This window comes from Euleptes europaea, chromosome 4 (genome assembly GCF_029931775.1).
Source record: "Euleptes europaea isolate rEulEur1 chromosome 4, rEulEur1.hap1, whole genome shotgun sequence".
NCBI lineage: Eukaryota > Metazoa > Chordata > Lepidosauria > Squamata > Sphaerodactylidae > Euleptes > Euleptes europaea.
Window position 1 is genome coordinate 73919630 of NC_079315.1, and position 23496 is coordinate 73943125.

Genomic DNA, 23496 nt, shown 5'->3' on the forward strand with positions numbered 1-23496 from the left:
TATTGGTGTCCCATCCTGTCGACTGCATTGACTTACACTGAGAAATCTACCTTGGATTTCAGTGAGGAAGTATGACTATAAATAGCATAAATAAAAATAATAATAAACCAGATTCAACCCACTTATAAACAGGAATTCTAAACTCCATCGCCCGAGCCAGATCTTTATCTGTAATACTTCTGATCACCTTAACTACATTTCATCTGCTCTCTCTGAGTCAGACTATAGCTCTAATCATGTGTTCTCTCCTAGATATGGCCCTCTCAACTACCTGTTCCCCACCCTCAACATTCTGCTACATCCTTGAAAGCTGACTGGAAAAACCCCTGTCTGTCACACAAGCCAATTTAGTTGCAGAGTTTTCTAGAAGCAAAGCTACAACAAGGGACTCTGGGGGTATTTGTGATTCTCATAGTAATTTCCAAGATGATGGATAAACACAAGTTTTCACTGGCACTGTGTCTTTAAGTTAGACGAGTAGGGTCTCTCCACCCCTTGAATCATTTTCTATTTCTCCAGCAATCAAAAATCAATCATATTTGAAAGAAGGTTTTCATCAATATTTCAGGTTTGCAAATTAGAACTAGTTACTGGAACTATCATGTTACTATGTCCTCGGTCCCTATTGATTAATTGGAGCTAGTCCATAATGCCAGTCAGCATTGTATTATTTTAGGTTGCATCTGTCAAAAAGTGTCCCATCTCTGAGGACAAAATGGATGCATTTGATAGCTTTTCTTTTTTTAGATCCTTGAATCCTGAAGGACTCATTGAAAGATGCAAACAGATTGATGATAGGGTAATATGTACCATCTCTTGATCTCTTTTTGACAAAAAAAATTCTCCAATTAAATTAATTTGGTCATCCACTGAACCATGCCCTAAGGTTGTCAGCAGAACAAACCATCAAAAGTTGTAAACCAATGACCACCATAATGGTTGGAACAAACAATAATAAAAGTTTCTGTGGAACGCTAGATCAAGAGCATTTTCTCCTTGGTAGTCTAAACAGCATCTTTTACATGTTTGAAGATTTTCTTATTTATTATGTACAGCACTTATTGTAATCTTCTGTTCCTCTACTTATAATTCTAGAAATTATTCATGAAGGTTTTTTTAACAACTTCTCAGCCATATTTTAAATTCATTCCTTGATGTTATGGGACTCACGAATTCATATAAAGGACAGTTGCATCTTTAAAGGTGTTTGGTCCATAAAACTGCATGACATGACATTACATCCTTATACACAGAATGCTTAACAAATGAATCACATGGCTCCAGTAGCTAAAGAATGGTAATACACAAAATGGATAATATATTTTGTCTTTTGTCTATATACAACAAGATCCTTATTCTTGTATACATGCTGGCAGATTCATTAATTTGCTTTTTCTTAGTTAAAATGACTCATGAAGCTTCCTTATACTGAATCGGGCAATTGACCCACTGTCTACAGTGGTCTGGGGGAGAATCAAAGAAGAATTCAAGCAAAAGCCTGCAAGTTCTATTAGATGCTGGCATCTTGTTAGAAAAATGGTTAATATAGTAACAAAGAATTCTTTTTTCACGCAGCATATAGTTGAGAAATTGATTCTGTTCGCACAGACATGATTTGGCCATGGTAGCTTTGAGGCTAGAATACTGTAACATGCTCTACATAGACCTCTTGAAGATTATTCAGAAACTTCAACTGATATTGTGGTCTGCCCTGCAGGACCATATTACACTGGACCTGGAACTTCTTCACTAGCTGCCTATTTGTTTCTGCTTCCAGTTTAAGGTACTTGTGCTTACTTTTGAAGCCCTTGAAGGTCATTTATGCATGGGCACTTTCACTCACATTTGCCCCCGGTCTGTCTCAGTTGTTCCTTGGAGTTATGCATGAGTTTTCCATCCATTAGAGATGACCTTGCTGCCAGCCCTCACAAATCCCAGGACTTCCTGTTGCTCTGTTAACCTGATTCTTCCATCTCCCCTGAGCTCAGACTGGGTGAAATCCCCATGCATAAGGCAAAGTGTGGGACATGGAAGCTTGGTTTCTCTCATAGACAGCACTACAGCCAATTACAAACCAGTGTGTCAAGGGGCAGGGATTCAAATGTTTCCTGCTTCCTTGGAGCTCTTTCTGAGCTTCAGAAAGGCTTTTAAAAATGAGTCTTGGGTTTCTCTCTCTCTCCCTACCCCATCCCCGTTCCTTTCAGATATGTTTTGGTTTTGTTCTTAAAATGCTTTTTTATGCAGCAATTGGGTTCCCGGGGGTGGGGACTTTTCTCTCGCTACAGCCAATTACGAAGCAGCATTTCAAGGGATGGGTACTCAAATGCTTCTTGATTTGAGCTTGGAGACTGCTGGTGCATAGATTCTCAACAGGAAAGCGTGGGTCCAGCGAGCAATGAACCTCAGGTACAACTCCCATGCATATAAATGACCAAAGACTTTTTTTAAAAAAATAATGGTTTTGGTATTGCATTCATTATTTATATATTGTATCTATTAGTGAGCTCCTGAGTGTCAGGAGAGAGGCAGGGCACATAAGTAATCAGAATGAAAATACTTGGATTGTTTAAAAAAGAATGAGTTTGAAGTACAGATTAAGGAAATTCCTCTGGAAATTCCAGGTCCTTTATCCAGCAATTTAGACCATTTAGAAAAGAAGACAGAGGAAACACATAACACTTGAATCTTTAAGTAGAGTCTATGAAATATGTTGAAGAGTCACAAAACTCTGCTGTTAGAAATCTCCTACCTGTCTGCTCTTTGGATGTGATGATTTTTCTAGCTGATTGGACACCTTCCCTAGTCAGGTCATTCACTAGATGTGTCTAAAATGTGTGGATATTTAAAAACAAAACTTCAGGGCTTGAGTCCTTACATAGTTTTAGGCTGCAAAGAGCCTTACCCATAGAAATCTTGTAGATTGGGATGGAAGTGAAAAGTAATCTTCCTTTGCTTAGTCTTTTCGTATGTGTACAAAGTGGCACCTACGGTAAACCTGTTCCTAGACTATTTTGTGCTCCTTATCCTACAGAATGGAGGGATGAAAAAAGCTGAGACTCACTTAATGCCCCAGAATCACTATGTTTCCGAGCCAAATTATATATGATGTTGGAATATACCAATACCAATCTATACCAATATGTTTTTTTTTAATCTCAAAAAGCATCCACGGTGGCCCCAATATGGATTGGGGCTGTGACATCAGCATGGGAGTTGTAATTATTTTCCATTACTATGCTTTTCTGATCAAAACTGCCTTCCCCTGGGTGCCGGTAGTCTCAGTAATAAAAGATGCCAGACTGTGTGCCCGTAATTGCAGTATGTGTGTGTGGTTTTTTTTTTTTTTTTTTTTTTTTGGTGACAGTCTGCTGCTGAGAGAACTTTTAAGTATTAACCTGATAGCTAAGACATTGTTGTAAGTCACAATTTTACTAGAAGTGGCAGCAATCCAAGGATACTATGCCCTTACTAGAGGTGTCCTGGGAACTACATTTCCCAATGTATTGGGAGTTTTTAAAAGGTTAAACCAAACCTTTTCTTTTGGTTACAATTTTTTTTAATGTTTTCCCCAAGCCTATTTTGAATCAATATCTTAGGTGATAAGAATTTTTCTTCTTTTTTAAAGCAACAAAATTAGAATAATTATCTATGTACAACATATATACCCCACCTTTCTGCCCAATCAGCCACACCAACTTACACTTTGTCTATATAGATATACACTAAAGTATCAGGAGAGAGAGATGCAATTACAAATACAAAAGGGAAATATATTTATATTTACTGTAGCTTTACATCTATATCCATCACTGTTTGCCTTAGCATCTTTCTTGCTACATTTAAGATACTAATGATTTTAATGCAAAATTGAACAACTTAATGGTCTGAACATATTTAATGAAAGTATTCTAATTGGAACTTTTGAGAGAGCATCTAACTATGCTACCTTCTCAATGAAACAGAATAATGGTAACACAGATGTTTAAATATATTAATTAAAATGTTAATACCTTCTTTTTCACTAAAATATTTATTTGTACAGTTATCCAGTTTTCATTAACACGGTTCACCTCTTTTCAAGAAGGCACCCTATACCTCTTGAAGACTGCAAGTTAGTAGAAAATTCTGATTACTTAAGCAGGCAGGTTTTATGGGAATGAGCGTTTCCTAATACAGACGCAATACCCTTGAGCAAAGAGATCTCCTTAAGTCTCAACAGAGCCCCATTTCTCCCCGTATACATTTTGACATGTGTTATGTCATTACAGGTAATGTGATGTCTGTGTATACCTCCCATAACACAGTTCTTTACTCTATGAAGAACTTGAAGCAGGAATTAGAAAGAAATAGGAGGGGTGGAAGGGGATATGGGAAATGGCATTCCCCATGGTATGATACCAGTGCATGTGATCACTGTAAAGTGAGAAATGGGACTATATCTAGCCCTATGGGGATCCTATATCTAGCCCTATGGGGATTGTGTTGATGCTAGGAAATATCATCCTATATATATATTTCATTATATAATTATCTATATTTGTTCCTGTGTGCTCAGTAGACAATATTAAAGTACAGGGCAGGTGACAATATAGAGCAATGGAATAATTATCAACCTAAATGATACTCCCATGTATCTTATAAAGTGTAAACCCTGAGTTTCTTCCAAGCTAAGAGAATCGGTGCTTCCAAGACCCTCATGGACCCTCAGACAAAGATTATCTCAGGAGTCTTGGCACCACCGAGACTCAAGTGCCAAATCAAAACAAATCAAAGACTTGCCTGGCTGCATGGGCCCTAGTCCTTATCCCTAATTGTAATGAAGCCTAAGAATATGCATATGTAAATATGCTTGTTCACATTCACATTCATGTTACCATCAACTTAATTTTCTGGCTTTTCTCTATTATTTCCCCGCTAGTATTTCCATGTAGAGTAGAAGGGTTAAAGCCCTGTCTCCACCTGCATCTGGATCTTTCATGATAACTTTTTTAAAACACCTTGACAGCATTAATGTTAAGATTTCTTTGACCTCTGAACTAGTGATCTCCTGCTGACCTGGAGCTCCTGGGGACTTCCCAGGAATAAATCCTCTCCCATAGAAAGAGGTAGAACTTTAAGCATTAATCAGCTGAGGAGGCAAGATAGTACAGTACATGCTTTTTTTTTTTTTTTTTTAAACCCATTTTGGTTCTGGTGTGCGTGAAAGACAGAGAGAGGGAGTTAAACAAAACATACACAACACTGGAAGACCCATAATCAGATCTCCCCAGGATTTATTTTTTAAAAAAATCAATACCTTCTCCATAGGGCCTGGTTTAGATTAAGGTTGTGATTAGGAGGGTTAAAAAATCAGTAATTTTAGGTTTGGGTTTATTGGGCCAAATTTCTTTCAGTAAACCCAGAATAAACTGAATACCAATACCGGTAAATGGGTATTCGGCTTTATTTCCAGGTTTCTCGAAAAAATGTGGGTCCATTATAGTCTGTGGAATCTATTTTCAAGGCTCCAGGGGTGGGTGGAGGTTCCGAAGTAGAGTCACCAAATTTGCAGTGTAGCTGCAAGAGACTCTCCTTAGATGGACACTGAAGTTTGGTGAACGTCGGGACAGGGGGTCCAATTTTATGGGCCCACAAAGGGGTTGCTCCCATCCTCCAGGCATTTGCGAGCTGAACAGTCAATCGGTTTTCAGGTTCAGAAGGTCAGCATTGCCCAGGACTGGCGGAAAGAGCCGATTGGCAGGCTGGAGCCTCAAAGCCTGGGGGCTCCATTTGTATTTGGGGCCCATAGCATGATGTCCATGCAAATTAGCTTCCACACTGAGAAAAATAGCTTAAATGCAAGAAAAACAAGGCACAGAAAACATTTCTTTGGGTGGCAAATGACATCTCATGAACAGTCCTTTATTATAGTCATAAAAAATCTGATTTCAAGAGATGATCACGGTGCGGGGGAAACAATGCCACTACTTGGGGAGACCTTCAGTTTGAGAGCAGGTTTTCATGTGTGTGTGTGTGTGTGTGTTGTGGGGGGTAATATCGGAGACAGCTGAAATCACTACCAAGGTGGTTCTTCTGAAGGAGATTGCTTGTGAGGACTCTTCTTCAGAAGCCAGATCAGCAGCTGTTGAAGCTAGTGTTTTTTAGTTGGAGGGTATATCCCTCCAGACAGGACTGGGTGAGCCCTGTCTTTTAAAATGACCCTTCTGTTATCCAGATTAACCCACTGAAGGGTGATGGAAAGTTTGGTCTGACCAAGTTGGCTCCGATTAAATGACCCCAACCTCAAAAGGGCCCCAACTATGGGGTCCTAACAAAACCAGTCAAAGATAGAAAAATGGGAGAAAGCCCAGAGCCATGCATCTGAGCAAAGATGAATAGCTGAAACCCCAAAAAGCAGAATATATATTTGGCTTTTCGAGACTCGCCTAGTCATCTTTGAGCAGATTCCCAGGTTTTGGTATTTGTCAAAACTAAACCCGAGTATTGCCAAAACAACTAATTTTGGGTTTATTTTCAGTTCAAGTTTACCAATATGCACAGCCCTAGTTGTGATGCAAGAGAAGGTTTAGTCATTGTACCCCTGCACTGGTTTTTGTTTAAACAGAAACTAACCTTCCTTCTGTGTTATTGTTCATCCTGGAAACAAACAGAAAAAGACTGGCACCCTCTGTTTATCTTTTTTCCTCCATATAACACTTCAGTTCATGAAACCATTTAGAGCAGCAGGGTTAAACCTCTGTCTCCACCTGAATTTGGTCTTTCATGATAGCTTTCTAAAAACACTATGAATATCCATTTACATATCACTCAATATCACATATAGTTTGGCCATAAGGGCCAATGTTCCTAACTATATCTTCTAACTTTGTTTGAATTGAAACTCATTCTTCAATTAAATAAGGTACACATGTTAATATTCAGGTGCAGAAAAACAGAAACAGTAGCTGTGTATTAATAATTGTGATGTTGTTGATAGCTAATCTTTCGCTGCATGGCTATTTATGTAATTTGAAATGCAAAGGTAGGATGTCAAATATTAAGAAAGTTACAAGAATTGCACAAGCAAGATGTTGACATCCTCATTTACAAGAACTGGACAGGACACTGACAGCATTTTCCCTGGTTTCTTTAATAGGAGACGTAGCAAAAGCAAGATGCAGTGCTTTGAAATGTTAGGGACATATATTTTTGCACCTTTTCTACACCTCTTGTCAGTGTGAAATAATGTGAACAGAATTTCATGAAGGATACAATAGCAGGCACAGATGTCCTGAAAGATAATTTGCAACTCAGTATGATCTTCCAGACTTGGACATTGTAGTTGGAACTTGAATTTTAAGAATTGTCACCAAGACCACTGACAGCTGGGAAAAGGATAATTTCAAAACAGGCAGCCAAGAATAATAAAGATAGCACACTGGTCCCTGGAGAAGATCATGTTCGATCATAGGTTCTTCCATTTTGTGTAAGATGCCTCTGACAAATTATTTGTTCTGAGGTTCACTTTTCCTTTCCTTAAACTCACAATAAACTCATAATAAAAATCTGATTTTAATACTGGAACTCTGAACAAGTTTTCATCTTAATTATTCTATGAATAACAGGGCAGTCCTTCCTATAAAACAATATTGCTGGATAAATCTTCTTTCTTTTGTATACTTATATTCTCATGAGTGATGACAATGCTTTTACAAAAAAATATTGGTGAACTGCTGTTGCCATCGGAGAGAAAATGGCACCTGACCGTTCAAGTTACTGGTGCGATATAATAAAAGTCACTCTTCTGCAATTCCTCATTGTGAGCAGTGAGGGCTGTAAAAGGCTGAGGGGTGGGGATGGATGGGTCCATGTTCCATCTCTATTTTGTTCCTGTCAGCAGTAACCAGACAGAGGCCACTAGGTGCGGTAGTTTGTTTTGGCTTTGGGTCCGTCCCCCCCGCCATCAAGTCATGTCTGACTTGTGGCAACCCCATAGGGTTTTCCAAGCAAGAGACGTTGAGATGGTTTTGCCATTGCCTGCCTCCACATCACGGCCCTGGCATTCCTTGGAGGTCTCCCATCCAAATACTGGCCAGGACTGACCCTGCTTAGCTTCCGAGATCTGATGAGATCAGGCTAGCCTGGGGCTATCCATGTCAGGGAAGGTGCAGTAGTAGCAGTTTTTAATTCACAGACCACTGCAGTCACAGAGAGACTCTTTCAGCCCAAATATAAAGGCCTGCTTGGCTTCCTATTTCTCTCCTTCCTATCTGCCTCACGGCATGCCTCTTTTTTTCACCAGCTCCACCTCCCAGTTGAAATTGCCCTCTTCCATGATAGCTTCACCCAATCCTCTCAGAGGGTGGGGCTCCTCTTCCCACTGTCACACCTGAGACTCCTTGCTAGTCTTGGTCTGCCTGATTGCCTGGCCGCTTGCTAGCATTCCCCTGCTCCAGAGCCTGGGTTAATGTTTTAGGTGCTTCTGCTAACAGAGGCTCCCAACCCACCAGCGAATTTCCCTCTGGGGTTGCAGTGGTTTCCCTGCTGATCCCTTTCTATCCAGTGGGTCCATCTGGCGCCCTCCTACCACACTCATTTTATTGTTGAACTGAAGGATTTGATGTCATCAGTCAAAATGACTGATGTCATTTTATACACATTCTGAACATGGGGGCCCTGTGTAAACACAAAATAACATGTCTGATTTTATAATGGGTCATAGTTATAGAGATGCCTTAACATGTATACATTGATTCTCTTGTACATTAGTGGTACAGAAAGCTGCCCACTGACATTAATCTGTATTAAGTGTCAGGAAAATAGTACAACAGACAAGCCTTTCTTCCTCTTCCTGATAGTTTTGCCCTGGGTTCTGAACTATAATTAGTAATTTAGTTATAATTTCATAAGTGAGATTATAAAACATTTGTTCTCATATGGGTGGGTGGGTTGGGGTCTGGTGACAAAGAGATTTGCTGAGAAAGCCAAGGGTGGGGGAAGGGATGAAGGAAAAAAGATGATCTCATTGCGGGTCTATTTATTGTAACAGACGTGTGGCATATGGTTGTGCCTTGTCAATATTGAGGGTTTCAGAAGTTAATCCCCTATCAATCAGTGTGTTTGTAAGAGTCTTGAAGTTTGAAAAAAACAAACCAAACCAAAGTAATATCGACATGTTAACAGCTGAGCTGATTCAATCAGTGCAGTAGTGATAGAGAAAAATCCATGTATTATATCGCAGAAACTGGAATTTGCATGGAATAAGAGAAAACCAGCACTTTAAAGTGTTTTATTACAAGAGGATAAGATACAGCAGTGTTATAACTCTATTTATATAGAACATGTTTCTACATGACTTCTTGAAAATAAAGAGGGTATGTGCCAGACCATTTGAGCAAGATCTTGTTAGCTGTGATTTCAGACTGAAAGACATGTGGTGTGAGAATGACTGGCTTTTTAAAACTTAAAACCAGCTGATTTTAAACCAAGTGAAAAAAAAATCAAGTATGAAATGAGTATTTGTATTTTTTTCTGTTTGGGGTCGAAGTAGCAGCTTTTCAGGGCAAGTTGGTTCAGGAAAATGGCACAGGAGAAAGAGTTGAAACCCCCCCCCCATTTCAAAAAAATATTGTTAGGAGATCCAGTCACAGATCTGTTGCATGACATTTGTATGGGTGACCATTCATTACTTGTAGAGTAAATTGTGTAGAGGAAATTGCCTTGCTGAAGTAAATGGAAGTGATCTATTTTCAAAGCATTCAAAGATTTCAAGAATGGGGGTTGATATAATTTGGAAATATTCTGTGCATTACTTTGACTATCTCCAAGTTAGATTCTATATCCATTCGCTGAGGAATAATAACATATTTAGACCTAATTTCAGCACGTATAAAAATTTGCTTTTTAGTACAATTTACTTTTTAATAAAGAGGGGCATGGTGGTGGAAAATGCTGTCAAGTCACTGCTGATTTGTGGCTACCTCTAAGGCTTCTGGGTTCAAATGTGGCTTGCCATTGCTTGCCTCTGCATCACAACCCTGGAGTTCCTTAGTAGTTTCCCATCTAAGTACTAACCAGAGGTGACCCTGCTTATCTTCCAAGATCTGATGATGTTAGCCTGGGCCATCCAGGCAAGGGGAAAGAGGGGCGTAGATGGTTAAAAAAATGTAGTGGACAACCCAGTTAAATTTTATGCACTAAAATGGATTTCAGGAAAAGAATTAACCATAGATCTCTCCTGTTGGAATTAATTATGCTCTAAAGAACTTATGCTTGGCTAGTTCCCATAGAATTTTGGTGAAACTATATTGTAGAAGCAATCAGATGATAAAAATACCTTTAAATTAACTCTGCACTAGCTGCAGCCTCTGAACACTCTTCAAGGGTAGCTCCAAATAGAGCGCATTGCAATAGTCCAGGTGTCGACGTGACTAAGGCACAGATCATTGTGGCTAAATCTGACAGAACCATGAATGGGCACAGCTGACACACCAGCCACAGCTGGGCAAAAGCACTCCGTACTGCCTGTTTTTCTAAGGTGACTGTTGTGTCAAGCAGCATTCCCAAGCTGCAAACCTGGCTTTTTAAGGGGAGTACAATCCCATCCAAGACAGGAGAGATCTAAAGTCCCAGGTCTGCCTTTTTACTAACCCAGGGACCCTTTGTCTTGTCAGCATTAAGTTTTAGCCTTTTCACCCTTTCCAGCCTGCTATTGACTCCAAGCACCAGTTCAGAACTTCAACAGGATCCTTGGAATGAGGTGGTAAGATCTGTATATTGGTGATACCGCAGCCCAAAGCTGCTGATGTTCTTTTAACTGAAGAAGTGAGCTGTGGCTCACGAAAGCTCATACCCTACCAGAAAATATTTTTGTTAGTCTTTAAGGTGCTACTGGTCTCTTGCCCTTTTTGACTACTGCAAACAGACTAACACGGCTACCCACTGTGATTGATGTTCTTTTAGTTTGACCAGTGTTGCTCTTGTGATTTCCTTTGAGTGTTCTGCTAGAGACTTTGCTAATTTGTGTACTCTTACATGCAAAAATGAGTACAGGATTTTAATAGCAATAGCCATTACATTTCATTCTGATGAGAAGCTCTGTAGTTGTAGTCCTGAGCCTATTGAAATAAATGGAAACATCCCATTGAGTATAATGGGTTTGGTTCATGGTTTGTGTATACAAGTGTGTGTGTGTAAAGTGCCGTCAAGTTACAGCTGACTTATGGTGACCCCAACAAGCGGCTTTCAAGGCAAGTGAGAAGCAGAGGTGGTTTACCATTGCCTTCCTTTGCAGAACCTTCCTTGGTGGTCTGTCTTCCCTGACCCTGCTTAGTATCCAAGATCTGACGAGATTGGGCTATACCATGCCACCTTCCCTCCCTTGTGGATACATACTGTAGCAGTATGCTCAGCATGTATATAAACATATTTGAATGCAGTAATACTTCCAGTTTTCCATCTGCAAGGTAAATTACATTAGGTTTTATAACTTACCAAAACTACTCAGCCCCCTTCTCATATCTGATCTTGTGACATGGAAGGAATTCTTATAGCTCTCAGCTTCAGAAAAGATTTAACCTAATAATGAGTAAATGCAATATTTAAATTACCACCTTTAGTGATGTCTAGAATTCATATAGAGTTTCAAGATTATTATACCCTTTCATAAGTTGTTTTGACAAAGTGATTTCATGGCCTATGATTTGCTTAGGGATTTTGTGGTGTAATGAGTAAGCTAATAAATGCTTGAGATCTTTTTTGTGGTTTATCAAAGTTCTGGGCCAATCTGAGAGCTTGTGTATGTTTTTCTGCCATTGTGGCTTGAAAAGGTCTTCCAAGAAGTTAGGCAAGCTCTCCACTTCTCTGTCAAATTAAATAGGCATTCCTTTAAGTTATTTTTTCCAGAGGAATTGAGGCCTAAGGAACAATGTGTCTTCTTACACTAGCCCCCTTCACCCTATTTAAAATATGTGAGGCTAGTCTACATTATTGTATTACCTCACAGTGCAGAAAAGGTACCTTCAGCCTTTGCTTATTACTCACTTTCCTTCCAAGCCAGTGCAGAGTAAACAAAGGACTGTAAACCACAATAGTTCCTTGTCTCTTATGCTTACCCTAAATCTATCCATGGCATCTGTCCACCCCAACTATAAATTCTTATAACAATTACACATTAAAAAAACACCAAGCTATATTTTGCTTGCACATTTCTTGGGGATTACTTGGAACTGAGATACAAACAATCAAGATGGCACTTTGATTGGGAGGGAAGAGAGAGAGAGAGGTGCTTGATCATCCTGTGTTTGAACTGAAGTTAGATCACAAACTATAAGCAGCACTAATGATTGCTCAAAAATGTTTATTACTTTTTGGACATTTGAAATTGCATTGCAAAAACTTTGCATGTGTACTTTCTTACACTGCTTTCCTCATCTGTCTCTCAAGCACCATTATTTTTATATTTAAAAAATCAATTAAAAACGTTTCAGTCCTGCTGGGGTGTGTGGGTGATGGATAGGTGGAAAGCTGCATATAGTACATGAAACAATCAGATGGGAATGTTCAGATCCATATCACAAATACTTACCCATGCAAGTTCCCATACTGCTTTGCCAAGGCTGACTTCATACACCGCTAGGGTTGCCAAGTACCAGGTGGTGGCGGGTTGCCAAGTGCCACCTGGCTGCCCGCCGACCACCTGAGGGTCAGCAGGCAACACGTGCATGTGCGCTTGCCCATTGCGCCAAGTCACTTCCGGTTTACAACCAGAAGCACCGCATCGCAAAGGGCCGTTTACCACTGAAACTCCCAGTCTGAGTGGTAAAAGGTCTCTTGCGATGTGGCACTTTCAGGTGTAAACGCATCACAAGGGGCTGCTTGTGATGCCGCTTGCGATGCGTTTACACCCGGACTTTTAACTTCCATACATCTTAATCTTTGAAATGTATTGCAGTGTCTCTTTAGGGCTGTCAAAAAAAAAAATTCGGTACAGTTCGGATTCGGCCGAATTTGGCCCTTGTGGGTTCGGTACGTGCCGAAGTCCGAACTCCCCCACTTCGGATCCGTTCAATTCGGCGGGAATTCAAAGTTCGGAAACAAATTCGGCCGAATAAAGCCATTAAAAACACAACCGCGCCTTTCCGTGGCTCTGGGGGGGGCATTTTTGGGCTTAGAGGTCCCAAACTTTTGGCAGAGCTTCAAAGGACGTTTATTGAAAGACTCCCCAAGTTTTGTAAAGATTGGGTCGGGGGGGCTGAGATATGGGCCCTGAAAGGGGTCCCCCCACCCTTAATGTTGTGCATCTCTGAGCAGAGCTTGCCGCCCACGCACAAAGCTCCCAGCCCGACAACAGCGGAGAAATTAGCAAAACAACTGCAAACACAACCTTGTTAAACAACACCTTTGCAACACACAACTGAAACCTCCCCCCTCAAACCAGGGAGCGAGAGACTCGAGGGGGAACACACACCCCAGGCAGAACCGACGAAAGCCCCCTTTGGCTTCCCCCCCACCCACAGAAACTGCTCCCTCCCCACACACACACAGACTCTGCTTCCCCCCCCACACACAAATACACAGGAGAAAAATTATAGATTAAAGCCCCCAAAGGGGTCTTACTGTGGCTGTCTTCTGTTCCATCAGGACAGGCTGTAATCCAAGATGATTCCAATTAGGCACGGAACGTTTTGCTCTGGAGAGATGCACACAGGATCGGATCGGCTGCCCCATTCATCCCAATAGGGGTAAGGGGAAAGGGGAAAGCCCATATCTCGGGACCCCCTGACCCAATGTTCACAAAACTTGGGGGGTTCCTTAAGAAGCTTCATCTGAAGTTCCAGTGAAAGTTTTGTGTGTGCACCCCAAAAAATGCGCCCCCTGCAGCCACAGAAAGGAGCGAATGTGCACAAGCACCACACACACACACACACACGAGGATTTCGCTCTCTCTCTCTCTCTCCCTGGCCGGGCCGCACATCAGCTGATTCCTCCAGTACTCAATCCTGACTGATTGGCCAGAAGAAGACCCAGCTTGCCCACCGATTGGCCGGGGGAGGAGAATGCTGCTTACTGAGGGTTATGCTGCTTACTGACGGCCGAATTGGCCGAATTTATTCGCGAACTCCCGAACTCGCTGAATTTGGCCCCCCCGGTTGCCCGCCAGTTTTGAGTTCGGATCCGTCTGAACAGAAAAGCAACGAATCAGGGGAAATTCGGTTGATTTTCAGTTCGGACCGAACCGAATTGACAGCCCTATGTCTCTTGCTGTATATTAAGTAAGTTATTTGTCTGCTTCCAGTAATCACTAAACAGCTAGCATTGTTGAATGTTAATTAATAATCATTACATATCATTTTTAATGTCTCCTGAAAAGTAGGTACAAATTTTTTCTCTCTCCAAGTCTGAACAGTCAACAAGCTGGCAGTATGTTCAATATCACATTTCTGTGTTTGGTACTGTTTTTGGCATGATGCCAATTAGCACTAAATTTGGCTTTTTATTCCCTATATACCCAATATGCTGGATATAGTGACAAAATCTTTTGTCTAGTACCTCTGGACCAGCAAGTGTTTTTACTAGACATGATACAATGTGTGACAGCGGCTTCACCCCACTTCCAAGAATCTTTTGATGCTGGCGAACTCATGTGAGCTCGACTAGCTTGGCCTGTCACAACACCTGAAGAGTAGTTTAAAACTATTTTCCTGAATACCCACATTGCATGAAGATTTAATTATATATTTATGCAATTTAAGCCACTGGTCTTCAGATATATTCACTGATAAGTCTTTCCAGCAACTTTCCGTATACGTGACAGGGAAATTAACATCAAAGTCTCACAATATTTACTTTAAGACCTTTCTGAACTGATGGCCTCAATATTATTGGGTTGAATTCAGTCATTGCTCTAAATAAATATGTTAACTCTCCTGTGCAGTGCCCTCCCTTTTCCACACTGAAAGCTGATGAAAACAATTCATTCAGATTCTCAGCCTTCTCCCCATAGTCCTTAACTAATTCTTTCCCTCCTTTGTGTACCAACCCACCAATCCCCGGCAGGTTTTCTGTTCCTGATAAATTTGAAGAAATGCTTATGGTTTGTCTTAATGTTTTCAGCAATTAGCTCCTCAAATTCCCTTTTTGCTCATGGTATTGTCAATTTACATTTGTTTTTCCAGAAACTGTGTACCTTTTCGTTCACCTCAACATTCCATTTTTTAAAGGATGCCTTTTTGGCTTTTCTGGCTTATGTGACTTGGGTCATTAACCATGCAGAGATTCTTTTAAACTTGGTGATATTTTGGTGGTATGCATTCTATCTGGAGTCTCGTTTAATGTGATTTTTTATAGTTTTCATATGTCTTGGAGAAATTGTCTCTAGTCTCCATTTCAGCTTTCTTCTGATTAGGACCCTCATTTCTGCAAAGTTTCCTCTTTTTTTAAATAAAATGTGATTTTGTTAGACTTTGAAGGCAGTGTTTCATGGATAAATATTGCACTTAATATCATTGTGGTCACTGTTCACAATCAGTGTAACAATATATACATTTCATATAAGGTTTCAAGCCCATTCAGAAACAAATTCAACATGTATTCAGTTATGATAGCTAGATATCTCATCTCTGTGGCATTCCTTGAACACACATTTGTCCAGTCAATGTGAAGGTAGTTGAATTCACCCATTATTAGATTTACCACTTTAGTCACCTTCTTTAGTTCTTTTTCCGTCTCAAGGCTCCTGTACATGAGATATATGAAAAGAATCTTGTTGGGGATCCCCCAACTTGTTACCCCTAAATTTCCACTTTAGTCGCGGGGAATTAGCTGGAGACAAGGAGTGAGAGGGGGTAAAAGGGATCTATAATCTATGTATACCAGGATAGTCCTGGGTGAAAACTCTCAACTGAGGAGGCAGTTGTATAATTAAAATTGATGTTAATAAAGAATAAAAACAAGAAATATATTTTAAGCAATGAACACACACACACAAAGCATAGAAGAGGTGACTAAGAGAAAAGGGAGGAAGTTGAATAGGGTTTCAGGGATGGGTGATAGGTACCAGTCTTGAAGGGATGTCCAAGGAAAGCAGTGCTAAAGAGGAAAACGACCAGCGTTTCCAGGAGCAAAAGGAAGAGCCCACATGCAAATGGGGGTGCATGCATGGATCCAACACACACATACAATGACTGGCCAAAGGACCAATATTTTACCCCAAAATAGGTGCTGAGGCAGTATGAGGTAAGCCAGCAGGAAAGCCAGAGACAATGAATTGATTGCTTTTCTGGGATTTGAACAATAAAATAGGAGAGACTTGATTAGTCATCAGGACCCAAGAGAATGCCTAGACTATTCTTTTGAATATTGATTGATTGCTGGGATGGGGGCAGATAAGTAATGATCTGCTCAAAGCGTTGACCTTAGGGTGATACAATGGAGATTAGCTAGCCCCATTGTCCAGCCAGGCACATCTTAGTGCCAAGGGAAAGGTTTAGCTGCCGACCGCCTTCCTGCCCAGCCCTAACACACAAGATGGATCCCAAAACTTTCTGAGAGGCATCCATTTTGTGGGGAGCAGTGTCTTGCTCTGATGCCAGTATTTGGCCTGCGTCTTTATGGCACCCCTTAGTGGGAGGAGGGGTCCAACTGTTTACAACATGACTTGCAGTCAAATGTACTATCAAGGGATTTACCTTAGAAAACGCACTATCACTTGATGTGGCTTGGGAGTACTACACAAGGTGAGGGGGGCATCTTCCTTCCCTCCTGTGTGGTTTTCTTAAGTGGGAAAACACTCTGGAAAACTGTGTGGAAGGGAAGGGAGAAGCCCATTCCCCTCATGAAGCACTCCCAAGCATAATCAAGCAATGGAGCATTTTCTAAGGTGTGTCCATCAATGGTACATGGGACTGCAAGTCAGGTGAAGTGACCCCAATGACCTTGCATGACATGTCTTTTGCATGTGACCCTCACTGTCATCCTTACAATTTTCTTCAAGTGGGCAACAATACACCCCTACTTTCTTTAATGATTCTGCTCAAATACACCCCTTCTTCGAAGTTATTTTTATGGCTTGGTATCTTTGCCAATAGCAATCTGATATTTTTTTCTAGCTTATTTGATACTATGGGCTCTTAAATCTATAGAGCAACACCACTCCTAAAATGTCTTCCCTTGTTCTCCATAATGTTTATATCCATGGCTAACTGTGTCTCATTGATCTTCCCCCACCTGTGCCTTGTTCTCCTCTCCAAGAATCCTTTCCTCACTCAGCCTATTGGTCTCCTCATATGCCTATCAATACTAAACTACACTCATTCTCAGATTGTAGTCATATCCTACCCATATACCAAACATTTACCACATCATAACTTAGGGACGTGTCCCAAACTAGAGACTGTCCAGTTCCGGTTAGTTTTTCCCTAGGAGTTAGCTTAAAAATCTGCTCTGCAACCTTTTTTCATATTAAGCACCAGTTCTAATAAACATGAACCATTCTTTCTACCACTGTTTTCTCATTTATGTGTTGTACCCTAACCTCTGCATGTCTAGCTAGCCCTACACATAGAACTGGTAGCAGTTTTGAGGCGGCTTCCTTTTGAGGTTCTGAACTGCCAAGTGACTTAAAAAAAAATTCCTCGACAACACAACGACATTTTCCAGCATCATTGCTGTCAATGTGCAACACAGCTTCTGAATCACCCCCAGTACCATCATCTCATCTACACCGTGTGTGATGTCCACTCCCTTTGGACCAGGCAAGCAAGTTACTGGGCAATCGGAATGCCCATCACTGACCCAAATCTCAATATTTGTAATGGCTTAATTTCTCACAACCAAGACCCTACCTCCCCCCAAGCCCAGAAGGTTGCGCTCAACAAAAGGGGATATTGGTTCTGTTGTGGATGAGAGCAGGGCAAACTGTTTCATGTTAGGGAGGCTGACATTTATGGAGATGGACCTCTGAAGAAGCAGACAGCTAGGCTGGGAAAATCTCATTAGGCCCAGTCAAATAAGTTTTCATATCCTGCAGAGAAAATAATGAATCGTTATGATATGAGTAATACCAGTCAGTTTGCTGCTATGTTCTCGCTGGCTGCTGCAAGCAGGATCCCAGAGCCTGGAATGGCCCAGGGCCATTGACAAGGGGGAATTGAAAAGGAGATGTTCTTTCTTTGTTTCATGCATGTGTTTGTGTGTGTGTGTTTGCAGCTGGGGATGCTTCCTCTGGGTATACACCCATTTGTGCCAGCTCTGATGGGGGGGGGGGGGGCAAATGTCAGGTAACTAACTTTCCAAGTTAGATTTGAAATATTTCTCTGTTTACACTTTCTTTCTTAGAACTTGTACCCTAATCTCTATAACCTGTATACTTTCAAGAGATGTTGTTAGTAGAATAAAACTTTTATGTTTTTAAGTTGTTTTCCTACTTGCAAGCCTTGCCCTGCCCATGTTACCAACAGCTCTGGTCTTAAGGTCCTCCTGGCATCAAACCAGTGAAAGGAGTGCATCTCTGGGAAGTGGATTGGCTACCAGGCCCACCAAAGCTCCTTACAGAGTTTGTGAGCTGTGAGGGATTCCCACATAGAGTACTAGCTGGAGATCTCCTGCTATGACAACTGATCTCCAGCTGATTGAGATCAATTCCCCTGGAGAAAATGGCCGCTTTGGCAATTGGACTCTATGGCATTGAAGTCCCTCCCCTCCCTAAACCCTGCCCTCCTCAGGCTCCACCCCAAAAACTTCCTGCTGATGGCGAAGATGGACCTGGCAACCCTATTCCCACAGGAAAGGATGAGTTTTCTCTGGCAAAAACACATTCTCCTTTGCCTCTGGGAGACATTGCACCCGAGTGGCCTGCTTGCTGGCTACAGATTCATCATTTTGTGTATACAGATTCATCAGCGATCCCTTCTGAAGTATCGTTTTCCCTATCCTCAGCCTAATTTGGGACCCTAAATCTCCATGGCAGCCGAGGAGCTGTCAGCATGAAAGTGGGGCAATTCTAGCAGGCCCCTGAATGTCTCCTCCAAGTACATTTCTGTCTCTCTCACCATCTGTAGGTCAGTAACCCTAGTACTGAGTGAATGAACCTGTTCCCCGAGAGCCCAGAGATCCATGCATCAAGCACATACCTATAACAGATGGCAGATAATAATACAGATGGCACTTTGAAAAATACCTGATAAATACCTGATAAAATACCCGCTCTGCTGTATTTTAAAGACTAGGATAAACAAACCTTGAGGTACTGCTGCACAATAGCATGGTGGATTTGCTCACAGCACTCACATTGGTAGAGGCTACCTGCTAGTAGTGAACCGCATTAATGAGATGTTAATGAGATGTTTTGACGATGCAGATTATCCATAACTGAAACCTAATTTAACCTACTTGTGGGGTTTTGTGTCTTTATTTGGGGGTGAGGCAGCAAATCATTTAGGCAATTGTTTGATTGCCCCCACTCAACAGAAAATGGGTATTATGAACATGATAATTTTTGGGAAAGCAAGGGCAGGCTCAGTTCTAGAGGATGGCTATGCGAGACATTTGCCACGGACCCCAAAAGCAGCAGAGGGCTCTGTCCTAAAGTGAACATTCTTGCTTTTAGTTGGAAAAAGTAGCATGATAGAACTATGTTTGGACCACCCCTTAACTTCCTGAAGACAGAAGCACACCAAGGACCCCTTCGCTGAGGGCCCATGAAATCCAACTAGCACTGGTCAAACATATTTTAGCATTGGCCTTTTTTTCTGGTATCAAAAAGCACAGAAGAATTAATGTATTTTTACTGTCTGAAAGAGAATCAGGAAAATGTCTCTGCAGCCAAGGTTAAGCAAAGGTTGTGATACTACAAATTGGAACTAAATAGGCGACTGATGTTGAGAAACAGGAACCTTGTTAGCTAGACTAATAATGAATCAAATCTTTGAGACAAAGGGTCCCTAAAGGTGAGCTAGCTGGAGTTTGAATACAAATGACCACATTATTATTAACATGTCCATTCATACTAGTGAGTTTGCAATGCATATTAAAAAACTCAGAGCAGATGAAACAAGGTGTGTCTTATTGAAGGATGTAGGCAGAATGCAATCTTCTAACAAAAATGCTCCTGGCAATACACATGACTAAAATAGATATACTCATACAACTATTCTAGATTTAAAAGTTTCAGGCTTGTGTATCACCAGTATGCTGATGATACCCAGCTGTATCTGTTGATGGGTGGCCAGTTGGTCACCACCCCAGAAAATCAGGCCAGGTCTCTAGAGGCCATGGTGAAATGGTTAAAGCAAAGCCGCCTGAAATTGAACCCATTGAAGACGGAGGTCCTATAGCTGGGTTGAGAGCCTTGGGTGGGAGTTTTCATCTTCCCACTTTTGCTTGTGTGCAGCTAAGCCCAGCTGCCTCCATCAAGTTTGGGGGTGATCTTGGATGACTCTCTGTCTATGGAGGCCCAAGTTACGCAGAGTGCCATGACAGCATTATCCAACCTTTGCCAGGTCCGGCAGTTGGTCCCCTACTTGTCTCATACTGACCTAGCTATGGTGAGCTATGCGATGGTCACCTCTAGATTAGACTCTAATTTGCTCTACATAGGGGATTGCTTGAGATTGCTCCGGAAATTGCAGCTGGTCCAGAATGCAGCAATGCTGGTCCTAACGGGAACACTGTGGATGGCTTCACCAGCTGGACTGGCTACAGATTGAATTCCAGATCAAGTTCAAGGTTTTGGTTTTAACCTTCAAAGCCCTAAATGGTCTGAAACTACTGTATCTTTGGGACCGCCTCTCCCTATACACCTCCCAGAGAGCCCTATGAGCGGCTAATAGTAACTTATTGGAGATCCCTGGCCCTAGGAGTGTCTGGCTGTCCTCAGCCAGGGCCAGGGCCTTTTTGGCCCCAGCGAGGTGGAACTCTCTGTCTAATGAAAACCAAAGTATTAGATATACAAATACAAGTATGTTTGTATAAATGTGTGTTTATATGTATGTACACACACATGTCTTATAACGCATATGAATTATTGCTGAGCTTGTTATTGTTTTAAGGAAGATCCATCATGAGATCTCTTAATGCCTTTTGCTTTACTTCAGAGAAGTTGTGGTGTTTCTAATTTGATTAAGGATTTAGTATTGGAGATGGTCTGTTTAACTCTTTTATTCATTGCCATTTTGTGATCTAAAATTCATTGCCATTTTGTGATTACCCCAGCTGCTATTACTGCATCCCCCCCCAAAAAAAAAATCTGGGGGGAAATACTGGTTCCTACGTGTATTTTTTCTACGAGTTGGGACAATAGCAGGTGTGGAAGGTTGTTTTACTTTGGAAAACAGCTGGGGGGAAGTACCATCCCCCTTTCAAAGTGGAAGCAACATGTTGCAGCTTGAAATAAAGAAAAAGATAATCAACAAAACTGATTACAGGTTACCTCCATCACATCTGTTTTGATCCTATTGGTGATTGTTCTATGTAGAAGTCAGGCAACTTTTGAAAACCAAAGTATTAGATATACAAATACAAGTATGTTTGTGCAAATGTCTTATAGCGCATATGAATTATGGCTGAGCTTCTTATTGTACAACATGATTTATCAAGGTATATTTTAACAGTGGTACTCTGAAACACCTTCATCTTCTGGTAGCTTGTATTTTCCAGTTCAATCCTGCACCTGTAATTAAAACTGCATTTTTTGAGCTGCCTTTATGACTGTTAGTACTAGTTTCACAACTTTGTAATATTGGTCTATTTCAGTGAAATAGTAAATAACCTTTGCACATAGAGTATGCAATTGATTCTCAAGGTGTTTAAAGAGATTAGTAGAAATGATACCACAAAGAAAGTTATAATGGACTATTAGCTTTCGAGGATACACTATCATGTGTAAGCCACTAAGGTCTTTTAAATAGGTTAGACCAAATTGAGTGGATCAAATTTCCTACCCCCACTCAACAGATGCAGGTCCTTTCTACTTTCCTCTTCCCCAAGCAGTCCCCTGTGCACACCCAAAACCACTGTTGACAACATTATGCCATTTGACACAATTGGGAAGGGTCAGGAAGGGTCATTTGGCCTGACCATCAAATTTAGATATTTTGGCATTTGAAAAGTTTCACAACTTGTTTTATGTGCATTCCCAATTGAACCAGAATCCAACGCACTCTCTCAGCTTAGATCTGCCAATTAAGAGATGTGATTTGGTAAAATATATTTTTGTTGTTGTGTTGGTAAAAGACCATTCATTGCTGTTGTGCCTTTTTTTGGTGCCTTATTTTGTTTTCATTTGTATTTTTTATTATGTTTAGGGGCTTCAAAATCTTGAAGAGATCTGGGTCTCTCTGGATCTTACAGAGGATCCCCACAGAGTATAAAAATGGGCTGCAACATGAAGGACAAATTGGGGGTGGATCACTTCCCTCCATTCTTGTGTGAGGAAAGCAAGTTCTGCGAGTAGAACAGAAGTTCACACATGAGTGTGTATGTGTAATTTGCCAAAGGTTGCCAGCATAAGTCTGGCAACCAGCAGAACACTCAACAGTGTCTGTGTATATGTGGGTGCTCCTTGCTGACCATATACTGACATCACGGAGATTCAATAACATCACTTCTGGTCACACCCCCATTTTCTCCTGCCACCCAGCTGAGTTATGATGGGAACAGCTGGCGGAGGACAGGAGATCTCCTTTCAAAGTAGGAAACCTGGCATTCCTGGATTTGTCTGATTCTCCTTCTTGCTGTAACCAACCCATTCCACATTGTTCTGGAGGGTCCTCTCAGCAGAATCCTTTGGAAGGGAGGCAAAGAGGGCTACTCTGAGAAGGGGAAAATCCACTGCCATGAGTTTCTTCCACTTGTTTGGATACAACCAGGAAATTGACATGCAAATAAAATAGCTCTGTCTGTCAACAAGATATGGCCAAGGAGATCTATGATTAGGATTAGACTAAAAGCAACTGTTGTGATTGGGGTGTGATTCAAAAGGCACCATACAGGCATATTTGTGCCTCCCACTCCATAGGGCAAATGACAATGTAGTGTGTGTTTGCACATACATGTTGTGTGTATTTGTTTGACAAGGAAAGGGTTAATACTTTCCTAATCCCATGTGTCCCTGATACAAATCCTCTTCTCTTCTTTCCCTGGCTGCTTTGAGTTAAAAAAGAAAAGAAACTATAGCCAATCCTTATTACATATCTTCTGGGTCATATCTAATTTGGCCCTTAGTTTTCACATTTTTTTAAGAGTATGTGCAACAGCAAGTCAAGTACCTACAATTACTTTTTTGTACATAGCTAAACAGATTTGATAAGAACCTTATACTTAAAATTATTTAAGATACCTCTAGGTTGGTATTTACAGGTTAGCCATTAATTGATTATATTTTTATAGCGGCCTGCAGAATTGTCTTCAGGAGGCTTAGCATGTAGCTTTCAGCTTCCTGAACTTGACCTAATGCTTGAGGCCAAGATGCATCCCTCTCCTCACTTCCGCAGCCCTTGCCAGTCATTGGTAGCTAATGTA